Genomic DNA, 13,697 nt, shown 5'->3' on the forward strand with positions numbered 1-13,697 from the left:
ACTTATCCTTGTGGCAGCTGGTGAGACTTATCCTTGTGGCACCTGGTGAGACTTATCCTTGTGGCAGCTGGTGAGACTTATCCTTGTGGCAGCTGGTGAGACTTATCCTTGTGGCAGCTGGTAAGACTTATCCTTGTGGCAGCTGGTGAGACTTATCCTTGTGGCAGCTGGTGAGACTTATCCTTGTGGCAGATGGTGAGACTTATCCTTGTGGCAGCTGGTGAGACTTATCCTTGTGGCAGCTGGTAAGACTTATCCTTGTATCCTTGTGAGATCTTGTGAAAAGTGTCCATGTGGGTGTTGGTGAGAATTATCCTTGGAGAAGCTCGTCAGATTTATCCTTGTGGAGGCTGGAGAGAATTATCCTTGTGGAGGCTGGAGAGAATTATCCTTTAGGGTACTGGTGAGAATTATCTTTTAGGGTGCTGGTGAGAATTATCCTAGTGGGAGCTGGTGAGGATTATCCTTGTGGGAGCTGGTCGGAATTATCCCTGTTTAAGCTGGTGAGAATTGTGCTTTTGTGGGCTGGTGGGAACTATCCTTATGGGAGCTGGTGAGAATTATTCTTTTGGAAGCTGGTGAGAATTATCCAAGTGGGAGCAGGTCAGAGTTATTCTTGTGGGAGCTGGTGAGAACTATCTATATATATATATATATATATATATATATATATATATATATATATATATATATATATATATATATATATATATATATATATATATATATATATATATATATATATATATATATATATATATATATATATGACTTATATATATATATATATATATATAACTGAAAACTCACACCCCAGAAGTGACTCGAACCCATACTCCCAGGAGCAACGCAACTGGTATGTACAAGACGCCTTAATCCACTTGACCATCACGACCGGACAAAATGAGGTGATAGCCGAGGCTATTTGAACCACCCCACCGCCGGCACTCGGATAGTAATCTTGGGCATAGCATTTTACCAAATCACCTCATTCTTTGGGGCACACGTGAGGAACACAAATGCGAACAAGCCTGAATGGTCCCCAGGACAATATGCAACTGAAAACTCACACCCCAGAAGTGACTCGAACCCATACTCCCAGGAGCAACGCAACTGGTATGTACAAGACGCCTTAATCCACTTGACCATCACGACCGGACAAAATGAGGTGATAGCCGAGGCTATTTGAACCACCCCACCGCCGGCACTCGGATAGTAATCTTGGGCATAGCATTTTACCAAATCACCTCATTCTTTGGGGCACACGTGAGGAACACAAATGCGAACAAGCCTGAATGGTCCCCAGGACAATATGCAACTGAAAACTCACACCCCAGAAGTGACTCGAACCCATACTCCCAGGAGCAACGCAACTGGTATGTACAAGACGCCTTAATCCACTTGACCATCACGACCGGACAAAATGAGGTGATAGCCGAGGCTATTTGAACCACCCCACCGCCGGCACTCGGATAGTAATCTTGGGCATAGCATTTTACCAAATCACCTCATTCTTTGGGGCACACGTGAGGAACACAAATGCGAACAAGCCTGAATGGTCCCCAGGACAATATGCAACTGAAAACTCACACCCCAGAAGTGACTCGAACCCATACTCCCAGGAGCAACGCAACTGGTATGTACAAGACGCCTTAATCCACTTGACCATCACGACCGGACAAAATGAGGTGATAGCCGAGGCTATTTGAAGCACCCCACCGCCGGCACTCGGATAGTAATCTTGGGCATAGCATTTTACCAAATCACCTCATTCTTTGGGGCACACGTGAGGAACACAAATGCGAACAAGCCTGAATGGTCCCCAGGACAATATGCAACTGAAAACTCACACCCCAGAAGTGACTCGAACCCATACTCCCAGGAGCAACGCAACTGGTATGTACAAGACGCCTTAATCCACTTGACCATCACGACCGGACAAAATGAGGTGATAGCCGAGGCTATTTGAACCACCCCACCGCCGGCACTCGGATAGTAATCTTGGGCATAGCATTTTACCAAATCACCTCATTCTTTGGGGCACACGTGAGGAACACAAATGCGAACAAGCCTGAATGGTCCCCAGGACAATATGCAACTGAAAACTCACACCCCAGAAGTGACTCGAACCCATACTCCCAGGAGCAACGCAACTGGTATGTACAAGACGCCTTAATCCACTTGACCATCACGACCGGACAAAATGAGGTGATAGCCGAGGCTATTTGAACCACCCCACCGCCGGCACTCGGATAGTAATCTTGGGCATAGCATTTTACCAAATCACCTCATTCTTTGGGGCACACGTGAGGAACACAAATGCGAACAAGCCTGAATGGTCCCCAGGACAATATGCAACTGAAAACTCACACCCCAGAAGTGACTCGAACCCATACTCCCAGGAGCAACGCAACTGGTATGTACAAGACGCCTTAATCCACTTGACCATCACGACCGGACAAAATGAGGTGATAGCCGAGGCTATTTGAACCACCCCACCGCCGGCACTCGGATAGTAATCTTGGGCATAGCATTTTACCAAATCACCTCATTCTTTGGGGCACACGTGAGGAACACAAATGCGAACAAGCCTGAATGGTCCCCAGGACAATATGCAACTGAAAACTCACACCCCAGAAGTGACTCGAACCCATACTCCCAGGAGCAACGCAACTGGTATGTACAAGACGCCTTAATCCACTTGACCATCACGACCGGACAAAATGAGGTGATAGCCGAGGCTATTTGAAGCACCCCACCGCCGGCACTCGGATAGTAATCTTGGGCATAGCATTTTACCAAATCACCTCATTCTTTGGGGCACACGTGAGGAACACAAATGCGAACAAGCCTGAATGGTCCCCAGGACAATATGCAACTGAAAACTCACACCCCAGAAGTGACTCGAACCCATACTCCCAGGAGCAACGCAACTGGTATGTACAAGACGCCTTAATCCACTTGACCATCACGACCGGACAAAATGAGGTGATAGCCGAGGCTATTTGAACCACCCCACCGCCGGCACTCGGATAGTAATCTTGGGCATAGCATTTTACCAAATCACCTCATTCTTTGGGGCACACGTGAGGAACACAAATGCGAACAAGCCTGAATGGTCCCCAGGACAATATGCAACTGAAAACTCACACCCCAGAAGTGACTCTAACACATACTCCCAGGAGCAACGCAACTGGTATGTACAAGACGCCTTAATCCACTTGATCATCACGACCGGACAAAATGAGGTGATAGCTGAGGCTATTTGAAACACCCCACCGCCGGCACTCGGATAGTAATCTTGGGCATAGCATTTTACCAAATCACCTCATTCTTTGGGGCACACGTGAGGAACACAAATGCGAACAAGCCTGAATGGTCCCCAGGATAATATGCAACTAAAAACTCACACCCCAGAAGTGACTCGAACCCATACTCCCAGGAGCAACGCAACTGGTATGTACAAGACGCCTTAATCCACTTAAGGCGTCTTGTACATACCAGTTGCGTTGCTCCTGGGAGTATGGGTTCGAGTCACTTCTGGGGTGTGAGTTTTCCGTTGCATATTGTCCTGGGGACCATTCAGGCTTGTTCGCATTTGTGTTCCTCACGTGTGCCCCAAAGAATGAGGTGATTTGGTAAAATGCTATGCCCAAGATTACTATCCGAGTGCCGGCGGTGGGGTGGTTCAAATAGCCTCGGCTATCACCTCATTTTGTCCGGTCGTGATGGTCAAGTGGATTAAGGCGTCTTGTACATACCAGTTGCGTTGCTCCTGGGAGTATGGGTTCGAGTCACTTCTGGGGTGTGAGTTTTCAGTTGCATATTGTCCTGGGGACCATTCAGGCTTGTTCGCATTTGTGTTCCTCACGTGTGCCCCAAAGAATGAGGTGATTTGGTAAAATGCTATGCCCAAGATTACTATCCGAGTGCCGGCGGTGGGGTGGTTCAAATAGCCTCGGCTATCACCTCATTTTGTCCGGTCGTGATGGTCAAGTGGATTAAGGCGTCTTGTACATACCAGTTGCGTTGCTCCTGGGAGTATGGGTTCGAGTCACTTCTGGGGTGTGAGTTTTCAGTTGCATATTGTCCTGGGGACCATTCAGGCTTGTTCGCATTTGTGTTCCTCACGTGTGCCCCAAAGAATGAGGTGATTTGGTAAAATGCTATGCCCAAGATTACTATCCGAGTGCCGGCGGTGGGGTGGTTCAAATAGCCTCGGCTATCACCTCATTTTGTCCGGTCGTGATGGTCAAGTGGATTAAGGCGTCTTGTACATACCAGTTGCGTTGCTCCTGGGAGTATGGGTTCGAGTCACTTCTGGGGTGTGAGTTTTCAGTTGCATATTGTCCTGGGGACCATTCAGGCTTGTTCGCATTTGTGTTCCTCACGTGTGCCCCAAAGAATGAGGTGATTTGGTAAAATGCTATGCCCAAGATTACTATCCGAGTGCCGGCGGTGGGGTGGTTCAAATAGCCTCGGCTATCACCTCATTTTGTCCGGTCGTGATGGTCAAGTGGATTAAGGCGTCTTGTACATACCAGTTGCGTTGCTCCTGGGAGTATGGGTTCGAGTCACTTCTGGGGTGTGAGTTTTCAGTTGCATATTGTCCTGGGGACCATTCAGGCTTGTTCGCATTTGTGTTCCTCACGTGTGCCCCAAAGAATGAGGTGATTTGGTAAAATGCTATGCCCAAGATTACTATCCGAGTGCCGGCGGTGGGGTGGTTCAAATAGCCTCGGCTATCACCTCATTTTGTCCGGTCGTGATGGTCAAGTGGATTAAGGCGTCTTGTACATACCAGTTGCGTTGCTCCTGGGAGTATGGGTTCGAGTCACTTCTGGGGTGTGAGTTTTCAGTTGCATATTGTCCTGGGGACCATTCAGGCTTGTTTGCATATATATATATATATATATATATATATATATATATATATATATATATATATATATATATATATATATATATATATATATATATATATATATATATATACACATATAAATAGAGGGAGAGGCCTAGGGGACGGACGTGTGGCGGAGGAGCTGCTGCCTTCTCAGCCATTACCCTGAGACATCTTGGCCTCACCGTACCAAGACTCAACCATATTCACCGTGAATACACCAAGCAGACGTGGGAGTGGCCGGAAGTGCCTACGGTGTACCATCTATGTGAAAACTTATCAAAACAGGTGGGTTGGCAGTGTGGAGTCATGGAGGCTGGAGTGAGGGGCCTGGATGGACCCTGCAGGCCTCCCATAGTGAGGGGAGGTGGGGGGTGAGTGAGGGGTGTTGTGTGGTCAGGAGAGAGAGGTGGGGGTTACGCGTGTGCCAAACAGTGTTTTGTGTTTTTCTTTTTTGAAAGTTTTGTTGAACAAGTTACGTTGTCAGCGATAATTGGCGCAACATATCTATCATACTGTGAGTACATCACACGTGCAGTGAGTCAGATTACAAGTGTGTGATTCATTCATTATTGTGCAGTGATATACGGGGGAATTATACCAGTGTTAGTGTCGCCCTGACCCCCGCCCCCACCCAGCGCCCAGGCCGGGAAGTACCAGCTCTTCCCCCTCCTACCCACCCCACCACGTCGCCTCCCCACCCACGAGGCCACCTTGCCACCCGCCCATAGAAGCCGGGAGGCTCCCATGTGTGTCTACGCCACCCACCCACCCAATGTATACCCACATATTGTGCAGTGGGTGTATACCCACACTTTGTATAGAGCTGGTATATGTATTACCACTCACCTGAGTAGTAAGTGCCACGGCCAGCTGATCACCCCCCCAGCCTCCAACCGCCGCCCACCCTCCAGTCTCCACCCGCCGTCCACCCTCCCGCCCAGCGCCCGCCCATGGCGCAGCTCTCAACAGATAGCCAGGCTTCTCCAAGCCAAGATGAGTCATCAAGCAGGGGTAGACAAGGTTGATGGCAGAAGTGTGACCGGGTATGCTATATCCGGTTGAGTGACGATAATGTGCGCCTTCATTACCACAACAGAGCCAGGTGTTTGGGTTCTGAGCGCCCTCCCAGGGAGAACACCAATCAACAGCCCACACCGCCCGTAAGGCAAAACACCTCCCAGACCTTCATTCCCACAGAAAATTTATTAGAAGCTATCAAAGCAACATCAGCCAGAACTTTGCAACACATCCCTAAAGCAGCCCGCCCCCATGCAGCAGCCAAATTATCTGCCCTCCTGAGAAAGGTCATCGACTCTCCTGGAACGACCCAAGCATCGCACAACCTCCTAATGTTTGGCAACATATGTCTAGCCACCCCTGCAAGGAGAGACAAAACCTTAGCTGCCTCAGTCATCAAAGCTATAAATGATTTTCCCAGGGAGGACAACCAGGTGCGCCTTCCCACTCGCGCGAGAAACACCCACGGCAGGAAGAGCAACAGTGGCATATCCGAGACAGCAAAAATCAGAACATCAGTCACCAAGAAAATAGAAGAAGGAAACACTATTGGCGCAATACGAGTCATCACTATTGAGGACTCAATTGCCGACAGAGATGCCGCAACAGCTCAAGCCCTAAGGGAGAAACACCCACCCAGGGCTCCGCGTGAGGACGACATTGTACAAGTGGGGGCTACCGGAGCAGAACCTCTCTGGGTGGCTGAATCTGTGGTCCATAAAGCAGCCATGTCCTTCCCTACAGGATCAGCAGGTGGGTTCACAGGACTAAAACCCAACCACCTCAAGCAAATGCTCAACCCTGCACTGGGTGACATTGCAAAGAACCTCTTGGTGGAACTAACCAGATTCACCAACACATGTCTAGCTGGCAACATACCAGCGTCCATAAGACTTATCTTTTTTGGAGCATCTCTCTGTGCTCTAAAGAAAAAGGATGGAGGGATCAGGCCAATAGCTGTGGGCAATTCTCTCCGGCGTCTCGTCGCAAAGGCAGCTGCAAGAACAGTTAGTGATGCAGCGGCCAACATGCTGAAGCCAAAACAGCTCGGGTTTGGCATTCCACAAGGGTGTGAGGTGGCATCCCATGCAGCTCGAGCCTTCATCGCCAACATCACAGACGAAAAGGCCCTTATCAAGCTAGATTTAAAAAATGCCTTCAATTTGGTGCGGAGGGATGCTGTACTCCGTGCGGTTCATAGTCATTTCCCTTCCCTCTACCCTTTTGTACATTCATGCTACAGTATGGATCTTAAGCTACTTTCTGGCGAACATGAAATTGACTCGCGAGAAGGCGTCCAATAGGGTGACACCCTTGCTCCTCTCCTTTTCTGCTTAGTCATCAAACAAGTCACAGAGGTCCTGTCCAGCGAGCTTAACATCTGGTTCTTGGATGATGGTATCCTAGCTGGTTCCCAAGACTCAATCCAGGAGGACATCAGAAAAATCCAGGAGCAAGGTGCAGTTTTAGGCCTCACCCTGAACCCTTCTAAATGTGAAATAATATGTTCCAACCAGGGCATCGTAGAGAGAATAGAGGGTCTTCTGCCAAATATCCATAAAACTAAACCTGAAGACAGCACACTCCTAGGAGCTCCCCTGGGGTTGAAAGTCATCGATGAGGTCCTTGATAAGAAAATCGCCGATCTTAAGAGGATGGATAGGAGGATTGAGGATATTGATGCTCATGATGCACTCTACCTCATCACCAGATGTCTGTCCCTCCCCAGGTTAACCTTTCTGAGGTGTTCACTATCTTACAGTAGCCAAAAACTAAGTGAGTATGACCGGTTACTGAAATCGATGCTAGAAAAAGCCCTTAACCTCTCTCTCGATGACCTACAGTGGAAACAAGCCTCTCTTCCCGTAAGACTTGGGGGCCTCGGAGTTCGAACAGCAACGCAAATCCCTGTTCCAGCCTTCCTGTCCTCCTTATCAGCATCCGACGACCTTGTGAAGGAAATTCTACCTGCCCACTTACATCAGCTGGCAGGTGTACATGATCCCAATTTTACACGCTGTGCCACAGAGTGGGCCTCTCGTGCAGGCCAATCACCTCAACCACCATCCCCAAAAGCCCACAAGCAATCCAGCTGGGATGGCCCCATTGTAGACTAAGTTGCTGCAGAGTGCCTGGGTGCTGCAACAACACAACACGACATTGCTCGCCTCACGGCAGTAGCAGCACCACATGCAGGGGATTTCCTGTTAGTAACCCCAATGTCGGCAACTGGCACGCATCTCACACCACACGCCCTCCGAATTACTGTGGCCCTCCGCCTTGCTGTCCCAATCCACACCAGATATAGGTGTATTTGCGGCGAGGTGGTGGCTGACAGGTACGGCCACCATGGCCTACTCTGCCAAAGCACAGGGGGATGGCACTCGAGGCACAGTGAAGTTAACGACATCATCAAGAGGAGCCTCACCACAGCTGGATGCCCAGCTGAAAGAGAGCCCCGTTACCTAACGCCCCGTAACTCTGATGCTCTTATTGGTCGCCCGGATGGTATCACAGTGAACCCCTGGAAGAATGGCAAGCAGTTGGTATGGGACTACACGTGCGTATCAACCCTGGCTAACACCTACATTAACCTCAGTGTTGCACAACCAGGTGGCGCTGCCAACCACAGGGAAGCAGCCAAATCCCGTAAGTATAGAGAACTGGATCACCACTACAATTTTGTCCCCATTGCTTCTGAGACACTCGGCGCCTGGGGTAAAAGTGCTACCAGTTTTTTGAAGGAACTGGGTTCTAGGCTCATTGAAACAACAAGGGACCCGAGAGCTGCAAGCTTTCTTTTCCAGCGCCTCAGTGTGGCGATACAGAGGGGAAATGCGCACTGCATCCAGGGTTCCTGCCCGCCATCTGAGGAGCTGGAGGAACTCGACAACCTATGATAACCATCTTTGTAACCCATATCTAACTCCTTTTTTGTAACAAAGTTCAAATAAAGTAAATATATATGTGTACATACAAAAGAATGGGGGTGGTAGGAGAAGATAATATTAGTGTTCAGTGAGAAACCACAAGGTCTCCTCTGAATACATTTTATTTTCTTCTCCGAGGCTATGGGTCCCCACATTGGCACCAGAGGTGGTACCCTCACAAACTTTTATATATATATATATATATATATATATATATATATATATATAGGGGGGTACCACCACTGGTGTAATTATAGGGACCCACAGCCTCAGAGAAGGGAACACAGAGCACTCAGGGAAAAACTTGACATTTAACTCTGAATACGAAAGAGTGTTCACTTCTCCTACCACCCCCTTTTTTTTTTTTATTATGATGTACACTTTATTATGCAAGGTTATACAGTTACATATCTGATTTTATACAAAAAATGAACATTAAGAGGACACAAGAAAAAGTTCGCTTCCTAGAGGCTGTAGATTTCCTCGAACTCCTCCGACGCCGGGCAGGAACCGAGGATGCAGCGGGCATTTCCCCTCTGGATCGCGACACTGAGGCGCTGAAAGAGAAAACTTGCTGCTCTAGGGTCTCTTGTGGTGTCAATGAGCTTGGAACCAAGATCCTTAAGAAACCTTCTTGCACTCTCACCCCATGGGCCTAGGGTCTCAGACCCTATTGGAACGAAATTGTACCTTTGATCTAATTGCCTGTACTTGACTGACTTTTGTTTTTCTCTGTGTGTCGCTGCGGCTCCTGCCGTGCCGGCAGAGAGGGTGATGTATGTCGTTGCCAGGGTGGATACGCAAGTATAGTCCCATGCTAACTGCCTGCCACCCTTCCACGGACGCAGTGTGATTCCGTCTGGTCGGCCGGCAAAGCTAACAGAGTCACGGTTCAGTAGGTTGCGGGGCTCTCTCTCCGCTGGACACTGAGCAGAGGCAAGGCTTCTTTTAATGATGTCGTTGACTTCGTCGTGTCTAGTGTGCCAACCACCCGATTTTCCACAGTGCAGGCCATGCAATCCATATTCGTCAGCATCTGCCTCGCCGCAAATACACCTGTGAACAGTGTGGATAGGGGCAGCAAGGCGGAGAGCGACTGCAATACGGAGCTCCTGCGGATCAAGACGTGTGCCTGCCGCAGACATAGGGACTGCCAGAAGGAAGTCCCCTGCATGGGGAGCCTGCACAGCTGTGAGGCGTGCACAATCACTGGGGGTTGTTGCTGCCTCCAGCAAAGCTGTGGCTTCTTTGTCTACAATGGGGCTGTCCCAACTGGATTGTTTCTTGGCTTTCGGCATGGCTGGTCTGAGTGCTGGGTCTGTCATGGCACCCCATTTCGTGTCACATTCCGTGTAGTGGGGGTCCTGTATCCCCGCTACATCACTCAGGGTGTCAGGTAGAATTTCCTTAACCAGGTCATCTGATGCTGAGGAGGAAGACAGGAAGGCTGGGACTGCAATCTGGGTGGCGGTGCGGACACCCAAGCCACCGAGCCTGACAGGAAGAGTGGCTTGTTTCCACTGGCATTCGTTGAGAGAGAGGTTAACCACTTTTTCCAGCATGGTCTTCAGTAGGAGGTCATACTCGTCAAGCTTTGGGTTGTTGTAAGATGGGGCGCACCTCAGAAAGTAGGTTAGCCTCGGAAGGGATAGGCATTTGGTGAGGAGATAAAAAGCATCGTGGGCATCGATGTCACCTATTCTGTCTTCCATCCTCCTAAGGTCTGCGATTTTCTTGTCGAGGATCTCCTCAATGGCGTTAGACCCGAGGGGAGCTCCAAGGAGGGTGCTGTTCTCGGCCCTAATGACATGGGCTCCAGGCAAGGCAGACCTTATTCTAGCTACGATGTCTGGGTTGGAGGAGACTACTTCACACTTGGAAGGGTTCAGGACGAGACCCAGGCTTACTTCTTGCTCCCTTATTTTCCTGATATCTGACAAGAGGTGGTCTACGGTGCCAGCTATAGTGCCATCATCCAAAAACCAGATGTTGAACTCGCTGGACAAGCTTTCGGTGATTTCTTTTAAGACTAAGCAGAAAAGAAGGGGAGCAAGAGGATCACCTTGCTGAACACCTTCACATGATCTGATTTCATGTTCACCAAAGAGCAGTTTTGACTCGCCACTGTAGCACGATAGTATGAACGGGTAGAGGGGCCGGAAATGGCGATGTACGGCACAAAGTACTGCATCTCTTCTTACCATGTTGAAGGCATTCTTAAAGTCCAGTTTGAGCAGGGCCTTTTCATCAGAAATGTTTGTGATGTATGCTCGTGCTGCATGGGCAGCCGCTTTTATATATATATATATATATATATATATATATATATATATATATATATATATATATATATACAACTTTAGAACATTTTCCCACCAGGAGACTCGAACCCTAGCCAGCACAGAAGCCTTCCAGCAACTGGCATAACAGGTACGCCTTAACCCGCTCCACCACCCGCTCAGACCATTAAAAGAGATGGTAATTTCGGAGTATTTAAATATACCAAAGATCACCACCTCCCAAGAGCACTAGAGCAAGTGAGGGGTCATTTAGACGTTAATTTCATCAAGTCCCTGTTAATATGGGAAGACACAGTGTCTATGCTTAAGGCACAACTCTCCTAAACACGAGAGTTAAGTATACAACTTTAGAACACTTTCCCACCAGGAGACTCGAACCCTAGCCAGCACAGAAGCCTTCCAGCAACTGGCATAACAGGTACGCCTTAACCCGCTCCACCACCCGCTCAGACCCTTAAAAGAAATGGTAATTTCGGAGTATTTAAATACACCAAAGATCACCACCTCCCAAGAGCACTAGAGCAAGTGTGGGGTCATTTAGACGTTAATTTCATCAAGTCCCTGTTAATATGGGAAGACACAGTGTCTATGCTTAAGGCACAACTCTCCTAAACACGAGAGTTAAGTATACAACTTTAGAACACTTTCCCACCAGGAGACTCGAACCCTAGCCAGCACAGAAGCCTTCCAGCAACTGGCATAACAGGTACGCCTTAACCCGCTCCACCACCCGCTTAGACCCTTAAAAGAGATGGTAATTTCGGAGAATTTAAATACACCAAAGATCACCACCTCCCAAGAGCACTAGAGCAAGTGAGGGGTCATTTAGACGTTAATTTCATCAAGTCCCTGTTAATATGGGAAGACACAGTGTCTATGCTTAAGGCACAACTCACCTAAACACGAGAGTTAAGTATACAACTTTAGAACACTTTCCCACCAGGAGACTCGAACCCTAGCCAGCACAGAAGCCTTCCAGCAACTGGCATAACAGGTACGCCTTAACCCGCTCCACCACCCGCTCAGACCCTTAAAAGAGATGGTAATTTCGGAGTATTTAAATACACCAAAGATCACCACCTCCCAAGAGCACTAGAGCAAGTGAGGGGTCATTTAGACGTTAATTTCATCAAGTCCCTGTTAATATGGGAAGACACAGTGTCTATGCTTAAGGCACAACTCTCCTAAACACGAGAGTTAAGTATACAACTTTAGAACACTTTCCCACCAGGAGACTCGAACCCTAGCCAGCACAGAAGCCTTCCAGCAACTGGCATAACAGGTACGCCTTAACCCGCTCCACCACCCGCTCAGACCCTTAAAAGAGATGGTAATTTCGGAGTATTTAAATACACCAAAGATCACCACCTCCCAAGAGCACTAGAGCAAGTGAGGGGTCATTTAGACGTTAATTTCATCAAGTCCCTGTTAATATGGGAAGACACAGTGTCTATGCTTAAGGCACAACTCTCCTAAACACGAGAGTTAAGTATACAACTTTAGAACACTTTCCCACCAGGAGACTCGAACCCTAGCCAGCACAGAAGCCTTCCAGCAACTGGCATAACAGGTACGCCTTAACCCGCTCCACCACCCGCTCAGACCCTTAAAAGAGATGGTAATTTCGGAGTATTTAAATACACCAAAGATCACCACCTCCCAAGAGCACTAGAGCAAGTGAGGGGTCATTTAGACGTTAATTTCATCAAGTCCCTGTTAATATGGGAAGACACAGTGTCTATGCTTAAGGCACAACTCTCCTAAACACGAGAGTTAAGTATACAACTTTAGAACACTTTCCCACCAGGAGACTCGAACCCTAGCCAGCACAGAAGCCTTCCAGCAACTGGCATAACAGGTACGCCTTAACCCGCTCCACCACCCGCTCAGACCCTTAAAAGAGATGGTAATTTCGGAGTATTTAAATACACCAAAGATCACCACCTCCCAAGAGCACTAGAGCAAGTGAGGGGTCATTTAGACGTTAATTTCATCAAGTCCCTGTTAATATGGGAAGACACAGTGTCTATGCTTAAGGCACAACTCTCCTAAACACGAGAGTTAAGTATTCAACTTTAGAACACTTTCCCACCAGGAGACTCGAACCCTAGCCAGCACAGAAGCCTTCCAGCAACTGGCATAACAGGTACGCCTTAACCCGCTCCACCACCCGCTCAGACCCTTAAAAGAGATGGTAATTTCGGAGTATTTAAATACACCAAAGATCACCACCTCCCAAGAGCACTAGAGAAAGTGAGGGGTCATTTAGACGTTACTTTCATCAAGTCCCTGTTAATATGGGAAGACACAGTGTCTATGCTTAAGGCACAACTCTCCTAAACACGAGAGTTAAGTATACAACTTTAGAACACTTTCCCACCAGGAGACTCGAACCCTAGCCAGCACAGAAGCCTTCCAGCAACTGGCATAACAGGTACGCCTTAACCCGCTCCACCACCCGCTCAGACCCTTAAAAGAGATGGTAATTTCGGAGTATTTAAATACACCAAAGATCACCACCTCCCAAGAGCACTAGAACAAGTG

At 48.3% G+C, this 13,697-nt stretch overlaps 1 protein-coding gene across 1 annotated transcript in view; it reads left to right on the forward strand.

Moving 5' to 3' along the window:
• Positions 1-13,697, forward strand: part of LOC123752140 (adhesion G protein-coupled receptor L4) — a 406,311-nt gene that overhangs the window by 127,496 nt on the left and 265,118 nt on the right. The window lies entirely within an intron of this gene.

Source organism: Procambarus clarkii, chromosome 15, assembly GCF_040958095.1.
Source record: "Procambarus clarkii isolate CNS0578487 chromosome 15, FALCON_Pclarkii_2.0, whole genome shotgun sequence".
NCBI lineage: Eukaryota > Metazoa > Arthropoda > Malacostraca > Decapoda > Cambaridae > Procambarus > Procambarus clarkii.